The 7,409-nt window shown below is 40.2% G+C and overlaps 1 long non-coding RNA gene across 1 annotated transcript in view; it reads left to right on the top strand.

Annotated features, from left to right (window-relative positions):
- Positions 1-5,112: 5,112 nt before the first annotated feature.
- Positions 5,113-7,409, top strand: part of LOC129143765 (uncharacterized) — a 277,822-nt gene continuing 275,525 nt past the window's right edge. The window contains exon 1 of the long non-coding RNA XR_008547607.2: positions 5,113-5,288. This is a non-coding gene — a long non-coding RNA (uncharacterized LOC129143765). The remainder of the gene's footprint in view (positions 5,289-7,409) is intronic.

The raw sequence follows: 7,409 nt of genomic DNA, 5'->3' as shown, positions 1-7,409 counted from the left end.
TAAGACTCATTCAACAAAATTCCTAATATAATTATCTGATGTTCACTTGAACTTCTCACTGTCTTTGTGAAGCCCTCAGTCCCTTCAACCAAATGTTCTTAATAATCATTTCAATATACCAAGCACAAACATATGTGCATCATTAGAATAAAACTATGCTTGTTCATTTCAAGATGGTGAAACAAAACCCACAAAATGTATCCCTGAACTCCAGCTCATGTTTAATACAGTAATGTGTTTTTACACTATCTCCCTGATACATTACTCTTTTCTCTCCTCACTTCTGGGAATATGAAGTCTCAAGCATGCGGGAAAAGAAAGCTCCCACCTTTTTTTCCTGAGCCAAGTTTACATTCAGGACAAAAAGCAATGAATTGTTTCAGCCAGAAAATGTTCAATCTCCCGGCTCTAAACTTGTGGTTGTAGACAAGGGGTGGTCCATGCTGTAATTCTTGCTAGAAATTTCCCAGCAAGATTTAATGAGTACTTAAACAGTCTTTAAAACTTTTTAACAGTGAGGCAGGTTGGGTCAGGGAGTAGAGAAAAAAGCATGGAAATAAAAAAGTCTCTTAATTTTTGCCAACCTCTATACTTCTACTCTACTGATTGCTTACTGATCAAGAACCCTAATTACTGAACTTTCAAAGCTTAACCTGAAGCTTAGAAGGCTTCTGAGCAGTAGAAATGCCAGACCCCAATACAGAGATGTAGAAGAATTCGCCAGACCTCAGCCTACAAATATCAGTGAGTGCTATCCACCTTGACTGCACAGAGTAGATGTATGCAGCAAATTCTCCAGGGACCTTGGGCTAGCAGAGTATAGTAAAAGTAATACAGAACTAGGAGTCAGCAAGTCAAATATCTCTGCCACTCACTAATTACGTAACAATGGAGAAGTTACTTAGACTCTGTGCCACGCTCTAGAGGTATGAATTTGAACAATTAAAATAACAATTGTGTTGACTATTGACTATTAATATTTACATATTGATACATACATTTGTATGTATTTGTGTGTATATATGTGAGTATACATGTGCATTTGGTAGCTTTGGATGCTCTTTTCTCTAGTTTTCTTCTTATAAAACAATCTTCTAGATTATGTAATTTAAGACTCACAGCTTATAATTCACTCTTACACTATTCAAATTAACCTGATAATGATTTTATGGTAATAGTTAACATGGGATTGTTTTGATGAATAGAGTATTAGAAATGTTTTTCTTTTCACAGAGATTTGAAGTTCAGGATAGAAAACAGCATCAATATTATCAGGTATAACCCTTATTTTTATAATATAGACCCATAATCTACGTTATAAAAAGGGGAAGTTGGTTCTGTCATGAAGTGGAGAACTATCTAGGTGTCTTAAACTGATAACACACCTTTGCCTCAAACATCTATACAATTAAATTAAATTATTTTTAACTTATTTTTTAATGAATACCTATAAAATAGTTTATGTGTTAATTTGGAAATCATCTGACTTCCTCCTTTTACTCCTGAATGACTATCCCATTATTTAAGAGATTTAGTAAGCTATGAGATGTTGGGAATTATTCTGTGCACTGGGGATTCAGTGATTGAAGAAGAGAAAAATTTTTGCCCTCATGAAGTAATTGGAGAATTGTCCTTGCACTTCCCAAGTACAGCTACTTTCTAGTTATTTAGAATTGTTCTAACATTTTGTACATATCTCTATTAATTATTTTCAGAATGCACAAGCCATGAACCCCATTGCCAGACTGCTTGTTACATGGCAGGTACACAATTATATTTATAATATAAAAAATGAATGATTGAGCAAATAAAAATAAAAACAACTAAGAGTGGAGAATGATTAAGTCGCAATTTAGAGTTTTATTACAAATGAGTTGCAAAGTAAGTCTATGTATTATTTGGTGTCTAAGCTGAAAATTGAAGAGTTAGTAGGAGTTGTCCAGAAAAAAGAAGAGAGGGGAAGAGGGAAAAATTCGGGCAGAAGCCTGGGGTAAAATTTTCATGATCGAAGAATGTAAACTGGTTCAATGTGGCTGAAGATAGAGTAATTGGTGGTGATAGTGGTAAGGAATAGAGGTATACAGCCCTTTGCAAGAAGCTGGCAAATGAACACATAGTGACAGCACAGTACAGAGATAAACGGAATCTGAATGTGGAAAAAAACACCCGAGATCTAGAAGGTCCAGAGAGACAAATTTCAAACAGATAAATAAGTATTTCAACATGGAGAAATTATTTAATTAGAAATATGGTGAAATGAGTGAAAATCCCATATATGCCTGTCCTGCTTGAATATATTTTATTGAGATTTTCCAGATATAATGCTCATAAATTCTTAGAATATCAGGATTCGATGGGACTAGAATGAGCATTTAATACAACTGCAGCCTTAGTCTAGGATATGATGGTACATTTTCAAGCAAATTATGTGTCCTTCAGGTGAATTACTTATGTAAAAAAGTGGAAGTATTTTTTGTCCTTAGTCATTTATTTGAACTACTTAAAACATTAGTAATATTTTTTCAAAATTACGTGTAAATTTATGAATTTCTAGTCCTTCATAATACATTTACTGAGAAGAGAAATACACATGTATCAATGCATTGACTCAAATAAACCTTCTAATCCTTCAAAGAAGTAGAATATAAATAAATTTCTCAGTGCAACTAGTAACATAATTTATTTTCTTATTAAAAAACAAAGAAAAATGTTGGAAGTTTTCATGAACATGCATAACTTTTGTTAACATCTTATGAAGCAGTAATTCAAAATATACAATGTCATCCACAGCACTTCAACTGTTTATTGAATATATACATTACTATATATTCCAACCAGGTTAGTGGATTATGTAGAAGACAAAAAAAATCAAACACCAAACATTTGACAAGAAAAATGCATATTGTTAAATGTATGCAAACAAAGATCTCATAAATTCCCAAAAGCTAATAATTGCTTCAGTTACATAGAAACAAATAAACATTATCACATAATGAGCAACAGTCCATTATTTTAAAACTTGAGCCAAAGTCAATTGAAGTTATAATCTATCTTACATTGATATAGGCCACTGATAGTTTGAATTGAACATGAAAATTTTGATGGTGTGATTTTAATCTGATATAAATTTAAAAGCTCTGGAATCTTGGCCAGGCACGGTGGCTCATGCCTGTAATCCCAGCACTTTGGGAGGCCGAGGCGGGTGGGTCACAAAGTTAGGAGATTGAGACTTATCCTGGCTAACACGGTGAAACTCTGTCTCTACTAAAAATACAAAAAATTAGTGGGGCGTGGTGGTGGGCGCCTGTAGTCCCAACTACTCGGGAGGCTGAGGCAGGAGAATGGTGTGAACCCAGGAGGCGGAGCTTGCAGTGAAGGCCAAGATTGCGCCACTGCACTCCAGCCTGGGCGACAGAGCAAGACTCTGTCTCAAAAAAACAAAAACTGAAGTAATTGATGGTTAGAATTTAACATCTAAGTACTTGCCTTCTCATTTTACCCCAACTCTGAGAATAACGATTAGTTGTTTGGGTTAAAGAAACCAAAAGAAGGAAGTGTGAGCAAACTTAAGAGTTTGGAGTAAAACTACATTGGGATAATTTTGAATATATTTTTTTCATTTCATTTAGTTTGTTGTCTGAAATGAATGCTAGTATAGCATTTGGCTGTTTAATTTCTTCTTCACAAAGACATACCTTCGGAGATCAATTGGGTTACTAGATCACGCATGCATTTATTTAATTTGTCTATTCACTTACTTAATAATTGAAAGGAGTACCTACTATGTGCCAAGCAGCAAGACAACAGCAAGAGTCATAGACAAATAATAAAAATAGAAAGTAATGTGTCCGGAATTCGTGGGTTCTTGGTCTCACTGACTTCAAGAATGAAGCTGCGGAACCTCGCTGTGAGTGTTACAGTTCTTAAAGGCGGCGTGTCTGGAGTTTGTTCCTTCTGATGTTCGGATGTGTTCGGAGTTTCTTCCTTCTGGTGAGTTCGTGGTCTCACTGGCTCATGAGTGAAGCTGCAGACCTTTGCGGTGAGTGTTACAGCTCATAAAGGCAGCGTGGACCCAAACAGTGAGCAGCAGCAAGTTTTATTGCAAAGAGCAAAAGAAGGAAGCTTCCCTAGCGGGTTGCCACTGCTGGCTCGGGCAGCCTGCTTTTATTCTCTTATCTGGCCCCACCCACATCCTGCTGATTGGTAGAGCCGAGTGGTCTGTTTTGACAGGGCGCTGATTGGTGCATTTACAATCCCTGAGCTAAACACAAAGGTTCTCCACCTCCCCACCAGATTAGCTAGATACAGAGTGTCAACACAAAGGTTCTCCAAGTCTCCACCAGATTAGCTAGATACAGAGTGTCCATTGGTGCATTCACAAACCCTGAGCTAGACACAGGGTGCTGATTGGTGTGTTTACAAACCTTGAGCTAGACACAAAGGTTCTCCACCTCCCCACCAGATTAGCTAGATACAGAGTGTCAACACAAAGGTTCTCCAAGTCTCCACCAGATTAGCTAGATATAGAGTGTCCATTGGTGCATTCACAAACCCTGAGCTAGACACAGGGTGCTGATTGGTGTGTTTACAAACCTTGAGCTAGATACAGAGTGCCGATTGGTGTGTTTACAATCCCTTAGCTAGACATAAAGGTTCTCCAAGTCCCCACCAGACTAAGGAGCCCAGGTGGCTTCACCCACTGGATCCCACACCAGGGCTGCAGGTAGAGCTGCCTGCCAGTCCTGTGCCGTGTGCCCGCACTCCTCAGCCCTTGGGTGGTCAATGGGACTGGGTGCCGTGGAGCAGGGGGTGGCGCTCCTTGGGGAGGCTCGGGCCGCATAGGAGCCCACCGAGGGGGTGGGGAGGCTCAGGCATGGCGGGCTGCAGATCCCGAGCCCTGCCCCGCCAGAGGGCAGCTAAGGCCCGGCGACAAATTAAGCACAGCAGCTGCTGGCCCAGGTGCTAAGCCCCTCACTGCCCGGGCCAGTGGGGCCGGCCGGCCGCTCCGAGTGCGGGGTCCACCGAGCCCATGCCCACCCGGAACTCGCGCTGGCTCGCAATCACCGTGCGCAGCCCCAGTTCCCGCCCGTGCCTCTCCCTCCACACCTACCCGGAAGCTGAGGGAGCCGGCTCCGGCCTTGGCCAGCCCAGCAAGGCGCTCCCACAGTGCAACGGCGGGCTGAAGGGCTCCTCAAGTGCCGCCAAAGCGGGAGCCCAGGCAGAGGAGACGCCCAGAGCGAGCGAGGGCTGTGAGGACTGCCAGCACACTGTCACCGCTCAGTAACATGGTAAGTTAACGCTGTCTTGTAGAAAGGAGAATGAAGTGCCTATAGTCCCAGCTACTCGGGAGGCTGAGGCGGGAGAATGGCGTTGAACCCGGGAGGCGGAGCTTGCAGTGAGCCGAGATCGCGCCAAAACACTCCAGCCTGGGCGACTGGGTGAGACATAGTCAAAAAAAAAAAAAAAAAAAAAAAAAAAACCAGAAGAATGAAGCAAGTAGGAAGCAATTCTAGAACTTCTTACTTCAAGTTAATATGAAATGACAAAACATGCTTAATTATAGGCTTTTTACATTGCCTTGCTCTGTGACACACAGAATCAAATTTTTCCGGTGCCCTTTATAAACCTTTATAAATCCCTTTCCCTTCTCCTTAGCTTGAAGTTATACCATCCCGCTTTACAGTTAATAACACAAGGAAAAGGCCTACAGGGTGAAGAGAGGGAGAAGACTGATTTTCATTAGTTTGTAAAATGATGTAACTAAATGGTTACTGAACCAGGGAGTTCTGCCTAATACTCTCTGGATCTCCTGATGGGGTAAATACTGGTGGAAAAAGGAACACAGTCACAGACTGTTTCAGCACTTATGAATGATTGGACCTTTTCATTATTCTCCACTCCCCACAACACACACACACACACACACACACACACTGTTTATCATGCTGTTAACACTATTTTTTCATTTAAAATATAGAAATAGTGTTAACATACAAATTCTTTATGTATTTTGAACTCTTGTCTATGTCTATTAAAGGGCTTTACTGATGTACTAATTATGCATTGGGTTTTATGGTTAAACATCAAAGCTTGATCCAAGTCTAGCATATATATTCTAATAATTCAGCCTAATATTAGAAAAATGATTAAGAAAGGTTTTGTCTGGAAGCGATTTCACCAGAAAAAAATTATTCATGAGAGTAAAATACACGTGCCTGCATACTCTAAAGGCCTAGAGGAATAGCACCTAATATTGCCTCAGAGCATAGGGGAGGCTTTTTTTATAGGAATCACTGCCTGAAATTAACTTTACAAGATCCTAGTAAGCAGCTCGTCATTGTGGTGTTTGGGTGACCATAGTTGGGGTGTGAGGGAGAGGCAAAGGCCTTCCAGGTTGCAGAAAAGGCACATGCGCGAGAAAAGCCAGAGTGTGGGTAACTTTCATTTCCTGTAGATGTAAGAGCAGCACATGTGAGGTTAGAAAAGGAGGCCGGATGCTACAGTAGATATGAAACTTTATCCTATAGCGGGAATGCAGAGCCGCTGTCAGGCTTTTGTTTTGGAGGCTTCTAGCAGCTGGAAGGCAGATGGCTGCAAGGTCAGGGCAGCTGGCAGAGAGCCCAGGGAGGTGGCTGGGAGCATTGGCTATCTAAGCAAAGACAAGGAAGTCTACAAGGATAGTGATAATATTAAAAAGAGGGTTCAAAGAAGTAAAATGGGGTAATCGTATACAGGGGAGGGGTGGTGAGGAAGAAGGAAGGCGTAAGGAAAACATCTGGATCTTCAGCATGAAGAACTAGGTGAATAATGATTCCACCTACAAAAGAATACAAGCAAAACAAGTTTTAGAAAGAACAAAGCCCATTTACAGACTTGGACTCTTAATTTCTCACAATTTGATAGAGCTAATGAATTCCACCCAGGAGAAATCTGTTTTCCAAAGGAGTAACAGTTATGCATAAACTTTCTCACCTAACATTAAAAGGTGATACTTTTGTTGAGACTTCAATTCAGGGTCATTATCATACCTAAGTATTCAAAAAAAGAATGGAAGTCTAGGGAGAAAAATAGAGGGAGAATATTTAAAATTAAATATGCAAGTGGCCAAATAGGTATTGCTTGTCATCATTAATTTCCCAAAAGCTTAACCTGTAGAAGATGCTTCACATATAATGGGTGAGCACTTTTTTTTTTTACTACTAATAACAAACCTTCCACAGTATTTGCAACAGGTTGAGTTCAAAGTACCCACTCATTTTATCCTCACACAAATCTACATTGTAGGCACTGTTGTAATTAATATTTTACAAAGGAGGAAACTGAGGCCAGAAGTCACATACAGAAGTGGGCAGTTCTGGAATTCAATCCTTGACAATCTGACTCTACAGTCTGTGTTATTCACTATACAC

This window comes from Pan troglodytes, chromosome 3 (genome assembly GCF_028858775.2).
Source record: "Pan troglodytes isolate AG18354 chromosome 3, NHGRI_mPanTro3-v2.0_pri, whole genome shotgun sequence".
NCBI lineage: Eukaryota > Metazoa > Chordata > Mammalia > Primates > Hominidae > Pan > Pan troglodytes.
The sequence above is the reverse complement of the archived record's forward strand: the minus strand, read 5'-3'. Positions and strand labels throughout refer to the sequence as shown.